The sequence below is a fragment of the Onychostruthus taczanowskii genome, unplaced genomic scaffold (assembly GCF_017590055.1).
Source record: "Onychostruthus taczanowskii isolate IOZ18803 unplaced genomic scaffold, ASM1759005v1 scaffold9, whole genome shotgun sequence".
Taxonomy (NCBI): domain Eukaryota; kingdom Metazoa; phylum Chordata; class Aves; order Passeriformes; family Passeridae; genus Onychostruthus; species Onychostruthus taczanowskii.
This window is the reverse complement of record NW_024506993.1, coordinates 4,954,122-4,977,243: the sequence shown is the minus strand read 5'-3', so window position 1 is coordinate 4,977,243 and position 23,122 is coordinate 4,954,122. Positions and strand designations below refer to the sequence as shown.

The window sequence follows — 23,122 nt, the reverse complement described above, 5'->3', positions numbered from 1 at the left end:
TTCCATGTCCTCACTTTCCTGAACAGCCTTCAAGTGCTTCATCTTGCATTTGTCTTGTCTTATTTAGAGGAGAGCCTTGGATGGCTCTTATCTGTGTTTGTAAAGCACCTTGTAAATTAACAGCACTACAGAGCAGGGTGAGTTATTTCATAAGAGAGAGACAGAGACAACACTGAGAATAACAAAAATAGTCACCATCAAAGCAGCACAAAGCATAAGAAGAGAGACAGCCCAGACACTGGTGCAGGTGTGGCTGGTATCAAAGGCACTGAGAATAAAGAAATGCAGGGGGAAGGCAGAGAGCTCTCCACAAACAGACAATCCTCCAAGTGACAAACCTGAGAATTATCCAGAATTATTCCTCCTCACTCCGTGTTTGCCCTGTTTGGAGGTTTTTGTTTGGATATTTTAGGTTGGTTTGGGATTTTTGTTTTTTTACAGTATCTGCTGCTAACTAACATCAGGCACACCTTTGCAAATGAAATTTTCCTGAGGGATAAAGATCACTGTAATTTTGTGCAGAAAATGTTATGACTTGATTAGGTGTGAAATCTTAACTTTCAAAAACAGTTAGCAATACAATTTAGCCTTCTGTGGGGGGGTTCCTAAAAAAAATTAAATACATACATATAACTTTTTTTAAAAAGTTGTCTTGGCAGTGTTCCATCCTGTGTATGTTTTGGTTTCACAAGTATTTCAAGCACAGCTGAAATACTTGTGAAAACACTTGGCTGCCCGAATTTTGTTGCCAAATTTGTATTCATAACAACCTCAATGGACAAGGAACTATGCATATTCAATCTTGGAGTGGAAATGTGGTGTTCTACTTGAGCACTCAACTTTTTTAAAAAATTGTATACAGAGATTTTGGGGTTTTTTTTTTCCCTAGGACAAAGCTACACTACTTTTAAGCAAAATGTGCTACAGTGGAAAAATGTATAAGGTATTTTACAGCAAGTTGGCAAAATGCTGAAGACAACATAAAAGTACCTTACAGAACCACTGTAATAAGTTTATTGGCAGACTCTGACTTTTCATGCAAGTACCTAATAACAAACATGGAAAAAAATGAAAACACCTACTAGTCAGGAGAACAGCAGCTTCTCTGTAAGTCAATGTGGAAAACACACAAAAGAGAAAGCAAATTTGCCACTTTATCCCAAAGTATTGTTCCTCCAAATACCTGACCTGACAATACTTGGAGAAAAGGTGGCACAAGTTCTGATGGAAAAGATTTTTGAAAATGAGATTGTTATTTAAGAAAGGTTGTTAATTTAATGGGGTCGTTAATATATTTATTAAATAAATGTAATATTTTTTTCATTATCTGTTTTTTAGTGCTACAGCCTGAATCAATACCCTTTGGAGTAAACAGGAGAAAATTTCCATTGGTTTCCTACAGTGCCCACTGTGGTGGTCCTACATTCACTGGAACCAACAGCAAAGTTTCTATTCACTCCAGGAGAGCAAGGTCAGAGTCTGCTTGGTCTCTTGAGAATGAGATTTTATAAAGGAAGAAGTAAAAAGCAAAAATTTTGAGCTGCTCAGGCCACATATTTGTGTTTGCCCTGTATCATCATCTGAAAAAACAAGTGGCCAGGCCTTGTCCTTAAGCAAAGTCACAATTCACCAGACATCAGATGCTGAGATAAGAGAAGTCTTTTTTCCAGAAGGCACATCATCATAAGGATGGACAAGATCCAGCTCCAAGGATCAATATGTAGCTGCAAGGATGTCTATTTTCCACCTCAGATCCTGCTTCCTTTAGGTGAGCAGTCCTGTTAAGCCAATACCAAAGGAAATCAAACACGCTGGCCCTGAGCACACAGCCCCAAAAACCTGGAGCCGTCTTTCAATTATCTCGTTTGACTTTTGAAGCAGCGACAGTGGTGCCCTGAAGTGCCAGGAGTCAACAGACACACTCTGTTTGCAGAGGCTGAGATAAAGATACCCCCTGAAAGCAGCCCTTGGTTGAGGAGCTGCTTTACTTCACATTCCTCTTTGGCAGCTCCACGAGCAGGTGAGGGAAGGTGCCCCCTCTTCATCTCCTGGCAGGAATGGGATCCCAGGTTTGGAAACACCACTGCCACACACGGGAAGGCAGTACTCCCCTCCCTCACCCCTCATGCACAGCTCTTATGGAGTGCAGCTCTAAAAAGCCACAGACATCTGCGTGCATCATTTGCATTAATTGGATTGCCCTTGTAATAGTCTTTCCCCTCCTACATGCTCACATCGATATTTCCTCCTGCTTGTTCACGCACATCCTGACACTTTTTATGCTGTTGAGCACCATATGAATTTCTCCTTAATATTCAGACACATCTGTGAGCAGGTGCTGAACAAATGCTGAGGGTTAAAGTGGTGCCTTTCAGTCCTGTTTTTGCCACTGTTCAGAAATATAGGGGATAAACACTCATTTGCAGAGTGGCTTTCACATTTAAGAAAACTCACAGAAAATCTTAACCAACCCTAACTCAATCTATTCCTCCCAGGATCTACTGAAACCTGTTGTATCTGCATTCAGGTGCCCAACAGCAACAAAAATAAAGAATATAAGAATTCTCTCCTGCATGTTTTAATATTCATCTTGCACTAAATAAACCTTCACCTCAGGTTGAAAGTACACTTAACATGCAGCTGAGATTATACTGACAGAAACACTCGAGAAATGCCTTAAAATATTTTATAATTGATGGATTCTCTAGAAGCCAAGTCATTAGAAGAGCAGGGAATGAAGAGTTTTCAAAATGTAAAGATCACAGTAAATGAATGCTGGCCACATCAGGAAAGCCATTTCAGGGAGAAATGCAGTGAGAGAGAGGGAGAAAAGCTGTGGAGAGCAAAGTCCATAAAATTCATAGCTCATCACCTGTAAACCTATTCAGATGTGTGACTTCAGGGCTGTCGGTATTTGGGGTTAAAATTCGGTTACATCTTCCCTCTTAAATAAAAAAATTCTCCAGAGGGAGAAACATTTTATCAGCAGCACCATCACAGAAAGGTCTCTGTCACAGAGCACCTTCTGCATGCTGAAGGGAGAGCATGGGCCAGCAGGCACAGAGCAGGACAGGGGATGGGTGTTGAAAACCACACAGTTCTGTGTTCCTCTGATCAGCAGCTTGGCACGTGTGCTGCTAGCCTTATCCTAACTTCTTTACAGCTTTTCTTCCCCAGAAACACCAGTGCTGCTCTGGTTCACTAAGGACACTTTCTCTGTCTCCCAGTACAGGGCACAGACACAATGGGACAGGGCTCCCTGATGGAAGCAACCTCCAGGATCCTCCCTTCTGGGAATTTTGCTGCCTTCCATAGTGAAATACCTACAGATACCAGCACCCTCAGGAGCCCAGGTCTAGAATGCTTCTTAATGACCTCAAGAAGTGGCCTTATGAAGGTTCTGTGACCATTTATTTGTTATCTGTAGGATTTTTATCCCAGAAGAATGTGCTGTGTAGAGCTGCAAGGCGGCTCCCCAGGATCTCAGAGAACACAGACATCTCTGAAGAACAAAGTACAAACCAGCAACTTATTGGACTTGGACATTACAAGCCAACACAAGTGTTGTGAGTAGAGATGACTCAATAATCACTACTGAACTGTTTATTCTCAGTGGTATTCTTAATATTCTCAGTATTATTCTTAGTACTTTTTTTTCAACAAACATATTTGACAAGACCTTATTTTCACTTTCTTCGTAGAAGTCAGAGGGCAGATACCAATTAATACTTCCAAAACTCTTTGAAATGCTCAAAAGAAAAGAGGGAAATACAATTATTGTTAATAAAATATCAAACATGGTAGTGATGCACTTCAAAACCACAGGGAACATATCAAAGAAAGAAGGAGGCTTTCAGAAAGTTGCTAACCAATTCTGTCCACATGCATTTCATCTCTGTGACTAATTCTGATCACTCCCAGGGAGTGCTGTCTCAATGCAATATACATGCAGGCAGCACGCCTCTACCAGAAATGCTGAACAAACGCCTCTTTCTTCTCATTTCTTGGCTAAGAAACATAAGGAAAAGAAAAATTTCAAGGGAGTTTTTATCTCTGTTTCGTAATCTGCCACCTCTGATGAAGAGAGCTACTATGCTGTGGAGAGCAGCAAATCTGGAGTAGGATGAGCCCAGCTCAGCACATTCCTCAGAAAGCCTCAAAAGCAGCAAGCTTGGTCTGCACAAAATCAACTGCATCATTTATTTAAAGGGTAAGAGGATGGATGTCAATAGGAGGATGAACAGCTATGGAACTAAATATTGTAGACAGCATTAAGAGAAACAAATGAGTTTAGAAGTCAGCACTGATGCTGTTTGGAAGAAGAAAGCACTTTAAGAAGCTTGGTGCCAGTTTATCATCTGCCTTCATCTCATGCTGGCTTTTGCTTACAAATACATGAGCATAGGAAGCACACACCAGAAGGCAAATATTGTTAGAAAAACACAAACATTAGAGGAAATAACACTTGCTATTTTTCGTATTCTTTGCCAAACATATTTACAAGGACCAATCCAGCTCACAGGGCAGGGTTTTTTGAGGGATAAAAGTGGAAAAGGGCTGTTTCTAAAGATGAAAATTCTTCTCAAGAAAAGAAGCTAAAAGTCACTTGGAAAGTAAAATGTACACACCATGTTAGAGGCTGAGAATATCAGCAGAGCTTTTTCTTTACTACCATTCCATCAGTTACTGGATCTTTTTCATAATCTCACATTCATGGCACAAGGTTCTATCTTAGATGCTCTTCTCCTTCAAGGGTATACAGTACAGATATATGTATACATGCACACGTTCTCAGAAATTGTCTCTGAATATACAAATCAGTTCAGTTCCACTTTTAAAATTCAACCTTTTCATTTATGGGCAGTAAGGGAGTGCTCAGAGATAGTCCAGGACTGCCCCAAAAGCCCAGTTCAGCTGTTTTAGGAATAAATAACAAGAAATATCTTCCCATAATCTGCCCATGATAGTAGGCAAAGTAAGATGAAACACACAAAAAAAAAATCAAACAAAATCAAAAAAGGGAGAAAGGAATCTTGTTTGCTAACCATTACTCTTACCATCCTCAAATACACTGCAGGACTGTGATTCCTAGTGCTAACTTCTGTAAGGAAAAAGAAGGCAAAGATACAGTCATTGAACAGGTGTAGGAATAGAGGATGGAGTTTCCACAATTTGCAGGTTTCAAACCAAAGAGTTTTTCTCACCATTTATAAAGTTATAGGTTTTGTTCTCATCAAGACATTTGTGCTTTTTTCCTTGTGGAAACCAGCAGTGTGGTATGTGCAAAATCACAATCAAGATTTTAACTAGAGAATCAGGAAAGCAGCCCTGAACCACTTTTAGTTGTTTCAGGTAAGAGGTAACACGTGGGGTAAAAAAACAAACTCTCAAAACAAGCAGCTAAGTAGATAGAAGCACCAGGGGTACAGTGGGTGTGCCTCTATATCTGAAAATAGGTGAGTGACCTCAAACCCAGATAATGAGACTCAAAGAGTTAATGCAATCATAACCCTTCAGAGCAGGTGGAGGAAGCTGCTGACACAGCTGGAGAGAATCCTGTAACACAGTGAATTCTGTGCTGAGTGTCACAGGTCACATCCATATGGAGATTAAAGTCCCCTGGAATAAGTAGCACAGGTGACCTTAGATCAGACATCAGCACGGAGACTTCTCCAAGGAATGAAGCATTAAATCTGAGTGGTCAATAAATCAAAACAGCTGAGAAGGTGCTGGAAATGCAGGGGGGAGGAGGGGGGAAAATGCTGCAAATGGGAAGGTGGACGAAGGGTGACCTGGAAGCAAAAACAAATTAAAACATGAGTGTCTCCATCTGCCAGGGGGCTCGCTGAAGTCGATCAATGAGGACTGCTGCCTTTCAGCTGGGCACCAATATTCATCTGCTTCAAGCACACACATCACTTGTACAGACAAAATCCAAGACTTAAAACCTCATAAGGCTCCTCAGAGCAAAGCAGTGTTAATAATTTCCTACAGGCAGCTTCCTGCTGTGGGTCTATTTCAGGTGAGGCACAGGAGAAAATGCAAAGGAAAGATTTGGTTTTCAATCATAACTTGTAGCAAATGAGCAACATTGTGCTCTCTAATACAGAAGAATTTCCCAGGTGTCCCATTAACATTCACTCCTGCTATTACACGTGGACCACTATTTTTCTCTAATTTGTTCCTTCCTTCACAAATTTATCATGAGAGAAGGGAAAGAGAATGAAGTCAGTTCCCTGGAGAGATTTCTGCTTGCCTGAAGAAAGCAGGTACACACACATCCATACAGGCCAGGCTTATGGTTACCACTTTGTAAGCAAAAATTTAATTTTCTGCCTCAAGTGAGAGCTGATTTCCTCTTAGAAAAGGGTTGTTCTTGCCATAGGAAAGCAAAAATTGCATATTTGGGACCACAAACTGAGAAAGGCTGTCCAATCCACATCAATAATGAAGCCACCCTGCCCAAGGTGTCACTCACACAGCCCTTGCAGGCACCAGGAACTCACTGCCATTTGCAGTTGCTCCCCACACCCAGTCTCAGGACTGTGCTTGTTGTCTCAGAGCAGCTTATTGCTGCTCATCTATGGCATTACAGAAGTTCATTTAATACTATCATAATCTTTAAGAAATTAAAAATAAAAGAACAAAAAAACAAAAAATCAAAACCTTTTAAGTCTGTCTCATGCATGCAACAAAATACATTTTGAGGATTAAGCCTTGTGCCTTTCTGAGCATTCCTCCAGCACCTGAAATATCTAATGATCATTTCAGTCTTACTTGTGTAAAACAAACATTTGTAATCTACTAAATACCAGAGGTATTTTTAACCCAGTTCAAGGTCGTTCATCAGAAAAGAATGATATTTGTTTAGAGAATATGAAACACTAATTGTCATCTAAGTCATTAGGCTCTGCAGATTAAGTAAATGGAAGCTGCCAGAAAACAAAGTAGATGTTTGGGGAAAAAGCATTCTCTTCATTTCAAGTGAAAATTGAATCTTTATTCTCATGTCCAAATAGAATCAGGAAAACTGGGGAGAGCAACCAAGGAAACATGTACTGTACTCCATTTCACTGCTCAAAACAGCTCACACTTACAAGGCATAAAGAACTTCTGCTTTTCCAGGGTTTATTTTTATAATGCAAAGGTATATTTCCCTCCTTAAATTACTTTGAGGGGACTACAGAATAATAGGACTTCACCTGAATTTGATAGTTAAAGTAGGCAAATAAATAATTATTCATTAATTAACCCTCATTTGGCAATCTGTTCCAGAAAGATCTAGACATAACTGTTATCATTAAATGGTGTGGTTTATGAAACACTTCTGCTTGTCCTGTTTGACATTCTTAATTTAAAAGATGGGCTGTGAATCCCTCTTTCCTCTAATTGCTCTGTGTTTATTAAAATCATAGACCAGCATTTGTTGCCACTGGAAGAACTGTCTTTTGCAAAAACCAGAACCAGCAGATAAGACTGAATTTGAACGATAGATTCCACTGCAGAAGTGGGATGTAGTTTTCATGTGATAGGCAAATCAGGCAAATGGAATTCTGAGGAATGTTACAAGCAATCAGACCAGTTAATGCACTGGGCACAGGCCACCAGCTCCTCAGCTGCTCTTTAATCCCTGGGAAAAGCCCTATGTCTTGATCACCACTGATTAATTATTTTCAAAGTTTGTCTCATTTTATATCAGGTTTTATACAGCTGTAATGATTACCTTGGGTTTATCCCATGGAATAGACAAGGAAAGCATCCCAGAAGTCCAAATATAAGATCCAGCTGCCAGTTAAGCAATAACAGGTCATAAAACTAAATTGAACAAATGCATTTTTAACTCTGAGTGGCATGAGGACTTCAAAGTGATTTCAGCATGTACAGACTCTATCCAACCTGGCTGAAAGTTAATTGAACTTGTTTTAACTGCTAGATCCAGAAGTGCAAAGCATAAGTGAGGTTTCCAGAATGTCAACAGACATTTTTTTAGTCAGAACTGTTGAAACATGGGGGGTTTTCTTATACACACACACAACAAAAAAAAAAAAAAAAAACCAAACAAAAAACCACTGCAGACTGCCCACCACTTCATGCTGCACTTTAACAGACACACAATAAAATATAATCACACTGAAATAAAGTGAGAATCAACCTGGTAACTGTTTCCCATAGGCCCACATTTAAACTCCTGACCCCAACTTACACTACTAATGACAGAATAATAATTTAAAGGTCAGAATTCAGAAGTTGTCAGGGTCTGTACATTTCCTTTTTTATACTGACTCTGTCAAAGCATCACCATTAATACTTTTTCTTTTCAAGATTCTGCAGCTCTCTTGAGCCTCTCAAGAGAGGCTCTCACTTTTTAAAATCTTCTTTACCTAAGAATAAAGGTGCAAGACTAGAATTTTACCATTCAAATTGCAGGCTGTAACCCAAGAAAATCCCAGAAAGGTGCAGTTCAAAGAGCCAAATGTGAAGATCTCTGCTCAGTAACTGGCCATGCACAAGTGGGTGCTGCCACAGCACACAAACTGTGCTGATCTCTCACCTTATCTCCTCCATGCCATTTATATTATTAGCCCTATTAATAGCAAAAAGTTGATTTTGAAGTCAGTGTACAGCTAGTTCTACATAAATTTGGCTTTTTTCATTTGGCAACTAGCAACAATCAAGACATTCCACCCAGGCTTAAAATGTGAATTATTACAGTGTGTTAAAGAGAGTAACACACTGTCTTTACTGCTCAGCTCAGTAAAGACAGACAGACCCTTCTCAGAAATGAAAGAACTACCAGTTAAAACATTATGTTTTTGTTCCACACATCCCATTCCAAGTACCCAAGAATCCAGCTCTCCTTCCATTCTTACTAAAATTGGCAGTCCTTGACAACGATTAGGTAGATTTTCCATTTCAATCAAGCCATTCAGCTTGAAGTGAAAAGTTAAAACATAACTTTATAATGGCACAGAAGCCACCATGTCCTGCAATATGTACCACAGGAACAAACTGGAGAGTAGCATCAAAAGCCTCCCCACTAGACCATGTCACAGTTTTGACGCCACAACTCTGGGAGAAAGTCTGAGAGTTTGATCCTTGAATCAAATTCAATCCTCACTGCCATCCCTCAAAGAATTGAGAGCTCTTGACTCTTGCAGATTATTGTATTTGGAAGGGGGGTTTTTGACCATGAGATGGAAATTTGCCCCCCAATAACTGAGCACATTGCTTTTGTGATGCAGCAGATGCAATAATAGCATTTCTCTGCGCCTGTAGGAAACCAGACAGACACTGGCTTAGCTCCAGGACACTTGACAAAGCATATTTGGATTAGAAGCTCAGAGGAGTTAGAACTGGAGGGGAAGTCTCAAATTCCCAAGGGCTTTTAAATGTCCCATTCTTATGTTGGCAATGAAATCTATTTGAAATAACAGCAATTAGATGTTTAAATAGCAGGAGGACACTTGGATATTCTTCTAGATACTGGCCAGAAAAAAAGTAAATCATGCATGTAATTCTGAAAAGGAGATTTACTTCATTCACCGTGGAAGAGAGGGATTGCTCTTTTTAGCAGGAACACTTGTCACAACTGGGCAAGTTGCAGAAACAACGTAGTGAAATTGTCCCTTGAAAGTGTCCCAGCCAGCTTGTCAGATTTGACAAAGTTGCATTCTTACCAGAAAACAACAGGCTTCCTCACCTGGGGAATTTTCCCTTGGCCCTAATAAGACTATCAGCAAATGCAGAGATGAATTAGAATAGTCATTAAGGAGACAGAGCATAAAAAATGAGCCACAGGAAAGGTCAGAGCAACGAGGGTGAATGAAGAAGAGCACGTGCCCTGTCACCACCGCTGCAGATGTGGAGGAAACAACCAAGGGAGAGAAGCAGATGTTCCTGTAAAAGCTGTGCAAATTTCATGGCTGCTTTCAAGGATAATGGAGCAGCCATAGGTGGCAGGAGAGGACATGTCATTACCTTCTGCAGTGCTGGTGAGGCTCCCCCAAGAGCCATTGACTTTAACAGCACTGCTCCACCATCTCCTGTCTGAGGAAGTTAAAGGTGACCTGGCACAGTTGTCATTAGTTTCACACTCTTTCCACAAGGATGGTACTCTAAATAAAGCAGTTAGGTCTTTCTCTTGAAGTCAGCACATTAAAAAGGGGAAACTATTAACAGGTTTCTTCTGATGGTATTCTCAAAAAAAAAAAATTTAAAAAAAAATTCACAGTTTACGTGGAGGTTTTTTACCCTTAAAAGTTGTGTTGACTTTAACTACAAAACAGTTTCTGCCAATGTGTTTGGCTTTTCTTGATCTCAAAACACACATTGCCTTGCAATATAAATTGTCAGAACAGTAGATAGCTTTGAAAATCCATGGACATTGGGAGATTATATTCAGTGTCCTTTTGATGCTTCCTTCAACTCAGTGCCTCAGCAGGGACAGGTTGGGAAGCAGCCCCTGTTTGCAATAGCTGTTCCTACAGAACAGCAGCTCCATAAAGGCACATTCCTCTGCAAGACCCCTTGCTTGAAGGTCCTGAGAAGCCAAGAAAAGGTCAGTTTAATCTGCAGTGAATGGCAGCAGCAGGAGACAGAGCTGGTGCCACGGTCCGTAAGGAGCTGCCAGGCGCTCCACAGCCCTGTACAGCACACTCACTGGATAGCCCATGGAAAAAGACTTCCCTTCCATTCACACCTGCTCAACTCCTGTTATTTTCAAAGCTTCTCAGGATGCTGTGTGGGGTTGGACAGCCTCCCTCACACTGTTCTTTGAGCTTTTGAACATGAACTTCTAGCAGGCTGCTTTAAACACGAGCTGCTGTCCTGCCTCCTGCTGCTGGGCTCCCTCCAGTGCCCACGCCAGAGCGCTCGTGTCCAGCAGCATCATCAGTGCCCAGCAGGCAGCTCCCCGCAGCAGGAACCTGCCCAGAATCACATCAATCTCCCTCAGTCTGCACAATCCAAGAAAACTGCAGAAAATCTGTCTCCTATCCGGATAAGAGGGCAGGAAACAGCCAGAGAGAAAACGACAGCCGTGGCAATTTTTCTTCAGTGAATCTGTACTTATCAACAGCCCTGAGAGCCCCAGCTCACCGCAAACCAAGCACCTGTCTGAGGGCACTTCCCAACTGCAGCAGGCAGATCTGGCTTAGGAACAGCCTTGAGGTGAAAGGCTCTATATCTCATTACCAATCCATCAAGGCTTCTTGATCCTATGTGATTTCATCTTGTAATTATTTGCAGGCGCCTCTTTCGAGCACAAGAAATTACAAGACTTTCTTTATAGTGACTATCCACCTTCAGAGCATGCAAACCTGACCAGCTGAGATTAGACAATTTAATTAACAGGTTGGTTTCTGCACTACCACTTACCTGAAGAGAACTCAATTGTCAGCACACTGATAGTGCTGGCTAGCTCAGTTTAATTCTACCTTGGCAAACAGAACTTTCAAGGAAAATAACTCACCCACTTGAACTGCCATGACTTTTCTATAATGAAATAGTCTGAGTCTTTTAATGTAAAAATACCTACATTTCTGCCTTTAATAAAAACATGAGTTTTGCTTAACAAATATTAAAAATTTTTATTGTTAGGGAACAGGCATGGTGGTATTCAATATGACAATGCAGAAATAGAATGGCTTTTCAAAAGTCTTTTGTTATTTCATATGTGATTAAGTGCCTGCAAGATTTCTGTTCAAAACTAACAAAGTCATTTACTTTCTACTCCTGAATTAGAAGTGAAATATGCCATAATTTTAATTGCAGCCTTCAACAAATTGCTTCTGAGAATGCAAAAATGGCAGCACAGATTCTAAAGTAAAATTTCCCCTTTGTTTTGGGCAAAGGTTAAGGGAGAGACAAAAAATGTGGAAGACTTAAAAGATTCTAAAATGAGTATTAAAAACTTACTAGGTTTAAAACAAGAAAATACAGGAAAAGATACATTCCACTGTGAATCAGTGTCTGTGATAAGGCAGGATACATCTAGAATGAATATTTTAATTCATTCTGAAATCAGTGGTGGATGCCCTGAGGTTATCATAAATATGTACACTTTGGAAGTAGCCTTAGCTGAGAAGGGATCCAGCTTCAGCAACAAAACCTCAGAAGAGCTCACTTACAAACAAGAAAACAGGTTTCTCACTATCCTGTTCCAAGCACTCTATGTTCTGTGAGGCTGCAAAATGATGATTTATCTTTAATCATGATTCCAAACTACACAGCAAACCAGACTGATGAGCTGACAGTACACATGCTCATAATTTGACCTGGTGTAATAGAGTGTTCCTAACTCCAAGTTATACAAAGCACTGCTTCACAAGGCTCAGCACCAGAGAGAATTAGACCTTCAGATATTAAAAACATCTGACACTTCACTTAGAGTGTCCTACTTTAACCTGAAAGAAATTTGCCATGCAAGTTTCCTGAAAAAACAGGGAAGCACCAGAAGCCACATCCATTGCCAGCACCCCCAGTTTCACATGGGGTGAGTAAATGGCACATTTCAGCATCACCTGCTCCTCAGAGGCTCTTAACTCTCACACATCCAGAGGCAAGAGCTGGACAACTGAACCATCACAAAGATGTGATTCCCCAGGTACCAGGACAGCCCCAAGGAAGGGAACATCCACATGAGAGTCCCTGAGCCAAACATTCTGCACTGCTGGTGGGTGGGACAGTGGAAGAAAAGTGTGATAATCATAAAATCATCTAATCATAGATAGGCTTGGATTAGAAGGGACCTGGAAAATCAGTTCCAAACTGCCTGCCATAGACCAGGCTGCTCCAAGCCCCATCCAATCTGGCCTTGGACACTTCCAGGGATGGGGCAAGTCACAGCTTCTCTGGGCAACCACCCCCAGAGTCACGAATTTATTCCCAATATCCCATCTAAAGCTGCTCTCTTTCCGTTTGAAGCCATTCCCCCTTCTCTTGTCACTTCAGGCCCTTATAAATTAGTCCCTCTCCATCTCTGTCTTCAGTCTTCATAAGGATTTCTCTGCTGTCTCTCCACAGAGCCCAAGGTACAGTGTTCTGATGGAGCCAGCTGGCAAATATTTCCAGAAAAGAACTTGGAGGAGTTTAGCAGTGAGGCACCTGAAGGCAATTTAGTATAAATTTCACTCCTTACAAAAGTTTTAGGTATAATTACCTTAAATATCAAGTACCTGAAATATCAATAGTAGAATCTCAGACCACCAACACCCTCCCTTAGTTAAAAGGCTGCCCTTTTTCACTCCTCTTGAAACCCATTGAGCCTGTGAGCCAGGGTGGGTTCGTTCCCTGTGTGCTCTGGCTTCACATTTATTCTTTCACACAGGCAGGGCACTGAGAGCACTGAATTGCCACCTGTGGGTATCTTTTACAAGCCACTGAACAGCAGGGTGTGTCAAAAGAAGAACTCGGCTCCCTTCCCACTGAGAACTATTCCACTTTTCAGTTCGTACTCATTAAATTCCACTAACTATTAGACATGAAATCAGACATGTTATCTGGCAACAAACCTGTCATCTATTTGCAATTGTCTAGGAAAAAAAACACCCAGCATTATCTCTCCTTCAGGAATGCATTTTGCTCTCTAAGATTAAAAGGTGCAGTCTTTTGAAAATCATAAGTCATTTCCCCTTTTATTTATTTAAAATCATTGACAATTTATCAGGAACTTCAGTAATACATTGTTATTCAAAAAGCACTGAAGTTGGGTAAGAGAGAATAGGTTTCTATTTCTTCTAACATTCCTGTCAGTTCAAACCAGAAGAATATATTTTTAAGTTAACTTTTTACATGTCCATCAAATTTCAGAAAAAAATTCCAGTCAGTAGAGAAGAAAAATGTGTTAATCTGGACCCCATAAAACCTGAAAATACTGCAAGTGAAGAAACAGACATATTTGTGCATGAAACACCTTGTCAAAATTGGGACTACCCTCTTTTAAAGAGTTTCTCACCTCGTATTTCTCCTTCCCCACATTATGAGAACAGAGCTATGACTGATCATGATTCACAGCTTAAAGCACAGGTGAGTTTCGTATGAGAGGTGGATGGCAATTACCAGGATGAATAGATTCTGTGTTAGGGATCCAGCATGCTGCCAGTCCAACACATTAGCCTTTGTCAGCTTCTGAGTCATTTTAAGCATCTGTACAGGGGTGGATTATTAGGAAGTTTATGTTTTATGGCACACAGACCATTTATGGGGAGTCTGTTAGAAGTGGAAAGCAGCTTTGTTTGCAGGATTCTGTAAATGGTTTCCTCAGATACCTTCACACAGGAAGGTGCTGCTTTCATGGGGGCTGAGCAGGGACCCTTTTCTCTCAGCTGACACCTCAGACCATACAACAACATGGAAAGTGATGAATTAAAGTACTGAGGGACAATCCTGGAGCAGGGAGTGACCATTTCTGGCTAGAGGCAGAGAGAAAACACAGAGCCTGTGCTGCTTTCAGTGAGCAATCAGGCCTGGGTGAAAAGGTAAATGCAACATGGTTTGTGTCTTGTCTTCAGAAGTACTGAACCAAGACAGGCAATTAGCCCAAATGAGAATGGACTCAGTGAAACAATTTGTTATTTGTTTATTATTCACTAACATCTGATAGAGACTCCACAGAAACAAAATCCCTTCCTGGAGGTCTTTGCCTCGCTTAGAACTCATTACCCCAGAGACTGGAGATATCACTGATGCTATTTTAATCCACTAAGCTGCTGTTGCTTAGCTGTGTGGCAATTCTTATAAAAGTCAGCTCTGCACAAAGCAAAACCTTCTCTCTCCTGGCAAGAAGTCCTTGAACTTGAAGGTTTGAATCTCTAGCAAGTCAGACTGTGGCAAAATGACTAGTCATAATAGCAGTGCAGGATAATGCCTTACATTTCCAAATTTTAGGTTTTGCTGTACTGTATTAGTGCACATCCAGCAGCTCTTGTCACCAATAATTACTATCCCACAGCAACTACACTAAAGTACCCACCAATTAACTAATTTCATTTTGACAGTTTTAGAAGCAGAAGAGGAGAAATATTGATGTCTCCCAAGCACAGTCAGCAGCTGACACACATCTTCTTTCTATCCAAAGGAGCTGCTGTCAAATGAATTGCTTAAAAAGGTATTTGAGGTGGTTCTACAGAATACAGCAAGGATGCACTGCAGAGCCTCCTGCAAGTATTAATTCTTGGGGTGCTATTAAGATTGCTACAAATGAAAAATACCCCTTGCTGGCAAGAAATGACAACTTGAGAAAAGTAGTATTTATAGATGGCCAGTGTTTTAAAGGCTGAGTGAGTTTTTAAAATAGACATTTCTTCTAAGAAATAAAGCAAATCTTGACTTTTTCAGCAATATGCACTAAATATTTAATAAGGGATCCTGGAGCTCAGGAAGGTTTAAGACACTGTGCTAGAATATTGAACTAATAAGCTCCTCCAGAAAGCCTCTAAATACGTATAGTTAAACATTACCTAGTTTATTTTAATTATTTAACACAGAGACTGAAGGAGGTTAATGTGACCCAGTGGACTTGTTTATGTTGAAAACTATTGCTTCTCCTTACTCAAAAATCTGCATGCTGAGCTGCATCAGAGCACAGAGCTACAAGGGAGCCATAAGGAATAGAGGTTTACAGCTGCCTGCTAACACCAGGATGGGAGTGTTTGCACCAGGTCTGTGCCTGCACAGAGACACAGCCCATAAACAATGTCAGGCCCATTAGTTTTATTTACATCACTTGGAAAACTAATATACTTAAGTTAGAGGTATAGCTGAGAATGCCATGGATGATGGGGGATATTGCTCGTTTCCAAAATTCAGTTTTAGAAACATAAATATCCCCATCATTTACTCTTCAGTTCCCAAATCCTGATAGCTAATGGTCCTTCTCTTTCTTCAGACTATGGATGATACTTCACTTGGATCTTCAGCCTGGTCCTCCAGCTATGACAGGAGAGAAAGCTGCCTTCACTAAACCACAGAAAACAAAGAAATAACCCAAACCAGCCTGGAAAACTCAAGTGACAGAGGATAGGTGCTAAATATTAGGGAGAGAAAACCAGCTTTGCATACAAAAATAAGGAGATGAGGGAAAGGCAACTATCCATGGCCCCCACCAGGGAAGGGAGGGAATAATCCAGTTTTAAGCAGTGCCAGCTAAGACCCAGTGTATTCACCTGGATATCTCTTCTTCAGACAGACTAAAAGCTAGTCTTGCATAAGTAAAAGGCTTGAGTTTAATTTTAACTGGGTATCTTCTTTATCAAAAGAAATCTTGTTCAACATTTGTTTTCATTTGTCCTTGGGAATGCCAGCACAAGCTGAGGCTTATGTTCCTTCTTGTACACAGAATACAAAATCATCAATCTCATGCACAGGATAACGTGCCAATGAGCAACATGGCTTAGCTCTGCAATGCCTCTGCTTCAGAGAAATGTTCACAGCATCATTTTGATTCTGTAAACTGGTATTTTTAAATAAAGGTTGTTGCAGACTAAGGAGAAAAGCCACAGAGAGCAGAAGTCAGGGGACCCTTAGAGGATCAGTGGCAGCAGGAAGGCATTGGAGTTCACTGTGCTGATGGAGTCACATGCACTCAGAAGGGAACGTGGAATGAAAATTTTGCATATGTGTTTCCTAGAAGCAAAGAATGCTCTGTGCTAGAGCAATCCCCACAGCAGATCCATGCAAAAGTTCTGTGCTGCTCTACCATTGGAGATCTACTGGCTTAAAACTGCAGAACCTTGCCCAAAAGGATGGGAAGCACCTATTTCAGCTTCACCTTTCTCACCACCAGCACCTTCCTGGAGGTTATAACCAGGACTGTGTTTTGTTTCTAATTCATTGTTCTGCTTGAGTGAAAGGTGTGGTACTTTTAAACATTCGCAATTTCCACAGCTATTCAATTTCCAAGATTTAAATAAGTTGGGGCTTGTGCTTTGGAGTTTTGCCCTCCAGAAAAACAAAACTTCATGAAAATTACTGATCTCACAGTAATAACAGCCTGGTTTTCAAACAAAGCTGAGGTAAAATGATGCCAATCCTCCAAGTAACATCAACATCATCTTCAATCACCTAAAAATCTCAGTACTGGGGAAATCAATGGGGCAGAAACTCATCCACACAAAAAGAAAATAATAATTAGTGATTAAAATGTTTTATCTGAGAGTGAACCCAGGGGGTACCAGAGTCTTTTTTAACCCCAGCTCTGAATAAAAATAGCATGCTTCAGTCTTCATTTTGTTGGCTTATTTTTCCTTTTCTGCAGGAATTTCATTAGTGCTTTCCTTTAAAGCTCTCCCAAAACTCGGTTATGTGCCTGGAGAGCTTTTAGAGGAAAAGCTCTTACTCATTTGGCATCTCCCTCCAGCCCCTCCTAGCTCTAATTACAAGGTACAGATTAAAAATACAAATTAGTCCTATCATTGCATCCTTGGCCTTTTGGGGGAAAAAAAAACCAAAAAACAAAACACACACAACAAAAACATAAGAAAAACACCAAGGAAAAAAAAAAAAAGTGGAGCATCCAACCCAAGGTAAAATGTTAAAGTCAAGCAGCTTGTTGTGGGAGATGGGAGAAGAAAAGAGGAAGTCCAATTTTAAAAAAAAAAAATCAGTACAAAGCTCACATGCCCGTGGCAGTCTGCTTGAGTACAAAGTTGTGCAGCATGCAGGTGACATAATTAGGTCACAGGGGGCAAGGCTTCTTGGAACTTTTATATAAAGAAATCCATAAAAGTTCTCAAATTACACACCTTCCAGGTTTCAAGAAGGTTCAAAACAGCAACTCTGCAAGCAGCCTGGTGTAAGTCCTTCCTGGCAGTACAAAGCATTGCAGTTATATGATCTGGCTAACTAGTTGCTTTCCATCATTATTCTGTTCTCAGCTTGCAGTTATTTATGGCATCCTGCTAAACATATTTTATAACTTTGTCACTGAACACAAAACAACACTAAAGAAATTAAAGGTGAGCTACTATTGGTGTTTCCCTGTCATTTGAGGATGAGGAATGACATTGTTTGTGTAACAAATGTGAAAAATAGGAGACTTTTCAGGTGGGATTTTCAGAAGAGTCTTAAGGGAGCACTGAAAACAGTGACCTTTCCTGTTCAGCTTTTGCTGATGATATCTAACAGATGATATCTCAAAGGATGATGTCTAATAATCAAAATCTAAGTATGAGCTGGACACTGACACCTGGGAACAGCCCAGGCTGTGCTGGGACGGATGGACCCCAGTGTTTGTGTCACAGTCTGCACTGACACCACCTCTACTGGCCCAGAATTCTCAAAAATTACTGGGGAGTCAGTGACAGGTGGAGGAATGTAAAATATCATCTCTCCTGCTCCTTTAGAACTTTGAGTCCTTCAGGGTTAAGTGTTTGAAATTCAAGGTGCACACATGGTTGCCCTTTAGGAAAGCATTGTGAAATACAGAGTCTCACTAAACTCAGCAAACCACAGCAATCTCCTGTTCTCTGCAGCAGTCCCAGGTCCATTTACTCTGAAGCATTTCATAATTAATTCAGAACATGCTGGACTGTTGGATTGACAAATATCATAATAAACAAGAGCAAAGTGAAATGGAACTAAAGAGAATAAATAATTTGCTTAGGACAGAAACAAAGTATTGATCTTATCACCTACAGCCAATCCCAGCACTTGGAACAAGACACCAGCACCAGGATGAACTTCACAGCAGCCTGTCCATACCGCTGCTACAGGTGCATAAATCATCTCTTGATTAAACTGTGTCATTGCATAATGAATGTACAGGACCAAATCCCAGTGCACTTCTAAGCTGTGCCCTTAAAACTTCCAAAGTTCCCTAAAACTCCCCAGTTTCATATGGATTATTTTATGTGTCTTCCAGCTAGAGTTGTTCTGTCCTCTCCACGGATATTCCATCTTCTGTCACCTGGAGCATGAACACTCCCACAGGGCCAGGCACAGACCTGGATTAATAATGCTAATGAAATATCTTCCCTGGATGGCACAATTAACACAAAACTTAGGGAATCTCTTTACTTTTAAAAAAATTCTCCTTCAAAGCAATTTTTCCTTTCCAACCAGATAAATCCAACAGCTGGGAGAGGCATGTAAATCAAACAGCCCCAATTTCCATAGTGCAGCATCAGATAATGCATTCAGCCAGTGCTGGTGTTGATAAGTTTGAAACAGTTTTGTGTCACTGTATCTGCAAGCAAGTTCTGAAGGAGGTGAACAAGTTGCCAAAATCTTGTTTCATTCCAAGATTAAGGGCTAAAACAGAGGTCATATATCTGTACCAGCTCCAAGCTTGCATTTTTTTTCCATATAGCAATTTTCCTCACTTCATTGTCTCCATATTCTTGCCTAAAACCATCATAAAGACCTGTGGCTTGGATTAAGTCTCTTCTACATATCCAAAAGGAAATACTGTGGATTTGCTGTTAATAATTCAGCATTTATAGCACTGCTGTTCTGGGGAAATAGTCTGTTCTGATCTCATATTTCCTGCTGGCAACAAACAGCACTATCCTTATTGCAACCACTTAATACCATATTCACACCTTAGTAAACACAAGTATTTTCTTTTAATCCTAGAACCACCTCCAAAGAAAGCAGATGTGATCTAAAATAAAGATTTGTACAGTAAAGGGTCTCTTTTCAATATGAGAAAGTCCCACAAAAATTCAAATTCAAATGATAGCCACATTTTGGGTATCTAGGTAGAGCCCAAACTTCAATCAACAAAACAGAGCTTTTTAGTTTTGAACATCTGGTCTCCTGCAAATAAATGTTGAGAGTCAATACATTTCTTTAAATTGCTCTTGGCTAATTAGTAAATACTGTGGCTGACAGCAAGATATTTTCCTCCCACTGTACACAGTCCACACACAAATAGCAGCAGTGACACTGAGATGAACTGCCCACACTTTCATCCCAACAGATTGTTATCCTTGGAGCTGAGCTGGATCTTATTTAAGTACTAGCACACATATAAAGTATTGCAGGTCCAAGCACTCAGCATAGAATCATGACATCTGGTTATGAAACATGTAGTTATGTACCTTTATAACATAAATGCTAAACATCTTGATGCTCTATAAGATGTTGTTACAAATGTTAAGAAACATAATTTACATTTTAAATAGACTCCAACATTCAGATACTGCTGCCAACATGAGGATACCAACATGAGGAATGTGGGGCTGCTTAAGGTCAAACCTAATTACAAAGCCTGCTAAGATGAGGATCATTTTTTAAGCAGCGCAAAATTAAATTATTTGTCAGCGCTATCAGGCACCAAATACCTGCCTGTTTTAATTGCTGTTGATACAGCCTAATAAAACTTGGAAAGGAAATATTCAGGCTTAATTTCATGTTTCTTCCCAGGTCCAGATGTGCCTGAGCAGGAGCAGGCTGGGCTGGTCCTGGCTGCAGTGTGACCACACCAGGGACACGTCCTGCTCCTGGAAAACCTGCTCCTGGAAAACCTGGACCAGCAACACACGTGCTTGGACACTGAGCAAGATAAATGCCGGGCTGTGCCTCTCCTGGACACGCAGGGGCAAATAAAAGGTGAAGCAGGGAGAAAATGCCATGGAAATCTGGGAGAGCCTGTGGCTGTCGCGCTGCTGCCATCCAGCGGGACTCAGCACAGGTGACAGCACAGGGCTAAAATGTTCCTAAAATCATGGGGTATTCAGGGGAGATGGAAAGAAAGGTTGGACCTGGGAAAATGTTAGGCTTTATTGGATCATGCGAAACTGCACCTGTGTAATCTTTTAATGGCTGTGATAAACGATATGATTGTTCTATGATAAATGATATGATTGTTAAATGATGATTGTTTGGTAATTGGATATAATAATTGTTTAATTGTAACAAGAATAATGAAAAACGATATTTGGGGGGTTCAATGGAAATTACAAGAATCCATGTTTGGATGCAATCAATGTATACAATAGAACAATATAAGTTTAATAATTAATATGTCATTATATAATGATGAGGATATAAAAATGTGTTCATCCTGAACCCATGTGGAGTCAGATTTGGGCCTGTACCCCTGACAGCCACAGCTCTTCAATATAAGCACCAGCACATAATCATTCTGTGATTATGTGTTCCTGAGCCCTAACACAGGGACCGAGCAGAGGATGAAGAACGAGCCACGGGCACAGGGATGCTCCTGCTGCACCTCCTGGCAATGCCCAGCAAGGCCAAGGTTTGCAGAGAAATAAAATAAAGCAGGAGTGAATGAGAAGCCTTTGTAAGAGTCTGATCCTTCTGCACAAAGGGGAACAAAGAGGCACCTCCTGCCCGGACCACTCCTGGTGCTGCCTGAGAAATCACTCCACGGACTCGATCCACTTCGACCCTGCAGCTCTTGAGGTGTTTAAGATGCTGGAGCTGAGAGAGGAGTGGTGACACAGAGCTTTGTAACAAACAGGATCTTATCTACGTTATACCAGCACAAATTCCAAGTCTTCAGACCTAGAATTTCACTGCATTTAAAATGGATGTTCAGCACATACCTTGTATAAACTCTCTTGAAAAATCCTACGGGCTGTTAATCTGCTGTGATAGGTATCTAAATATCTTGTTAAATCTAGCTTTAAAAGCCTGTATTTGCCTTGTTTCAGTACTTGGGAGCTCAGAATACGTCTAGAGCAAAATGAGACTTTGATATTCTGCTATCTTCTTATCTCCTCAAAGATAACAGACGGGCTAAGAATTTGTAAATGATAGCATAACATTTTCATTATCAACATCATTACTTGTGGATGATGAAGCAGAGACAGTGACAACAATTTAAAGCCAACACAAATTGTCAGGGTACCGTCTACAGGGCAATTTATGAAGAAGATAAATTTCTGATGCTAATAGGAGACTACAGAAAGACATCAATGGCACAAACTCCTCCAAATCAAGGAGAATGGGAAGGAAGCAGGGGGAAAGTTGGCTGATATGGGACCAGGAAAGAGGAAAAGACAGAGCTTTCCTCAGCAGCTTAGCTGCACAATCAGTGCTCTGCTCAGTGAGACTCAGATGCTGCTGAGACAGAGAAAGAAGTGTCAGTCTCTGTATTTTTCAGACCTTCATATTTCCTGTAAAATTGCTACAAGAAACACAAAATTATCATTTGTCCACTTTTAATTTAACTCATCTTTAAATCCCACTACACAGAATTATCCCAAAGAGTGGCAGTGGGGTAGCAGCCAACAAAGGGGATGGTGCTTTTTTTTGGTGTATGGGAGGAAACAAGTGAATGGTGACTGATAAACCAGTACCTGATATTCAACTCCACCACTGGCAGAATGGGAGAATCATCATCCACGTTTCATCTGGTTTGATTATCTTGGGGTTTTTGTAACCATTTGAAAGCCTGACATGTTGTCCTCCCTGTACAGTTAACCTGCCAGAAAAGCAGGGGCACAAGCAGAGCTCCTCCACTCTCCAGAAAGTCCTGAGTGCTGTAAAAATCACTCTACTGGAGTCACAGGCAAAAGCCAGGGCTGCCCTGTGATTGCAGGCTGTACATTGCACCAGGCACCAAGTCAGCTTTCACAGAGAATCTGCAAGGGTATCTGCTTTGATTTACTGCCTTGTGTTCAGTTCAGCTCTGTCTGAGCGAGACACCCAGCCCAGGACACTCCCAGTGATTAATTTCAGGAGGACTCATTTAGGATAGTTGTGTTCTGTCAGTAAGGAGCTATCCTTGATTTGCCTCTACACCAAAACACAATAAATCCATTCACCTGTTAAACAAGTTAACTGGAGCATTAAAGCCCTGATAATTCACACACCCCTACAAACAAGACTTGCACAGCACCTAACATGAAGAATAAATTCAGCTTTGCACATTTCTACCATGTTACTTCTCAAATGCATTTTAAACTTTAGCACTTATTAGGATACAGGACCGCAGGCTTAACTGAAAATGTACATTATATTATTTGATTCTAGCCAAGAGGTTATGTAATCATTAGTGCAGACCTATTTATCTCCCTCTCATTTCAGCATTCAGAAATTTAAATGTGATTTTTGAATTTCAATTGGCCTATCAAGTGCTCAATGACATCATGAGATCCTGTCTCCAGTGAAAGGGATTTCTGCCTTCCTTCTTCCTTGAAGACTCGCATCCTGT

General features: G+C 40.7%; 1 protein-coding gene across 1 annotated transcript in view; it reads right to left on the bottom strand.

Moving 5' to 3' along the window:
- Nucleotides 1-23,122, bottom strand: part of TAFA4 (TAFA chemokine like family member 4) — a 62,872-nt gene that overhangs the window by 4,190 nt on the left and 35,560 nt on the right. The gene's annotated exons all lie outside the window — the stretch shown is intronic.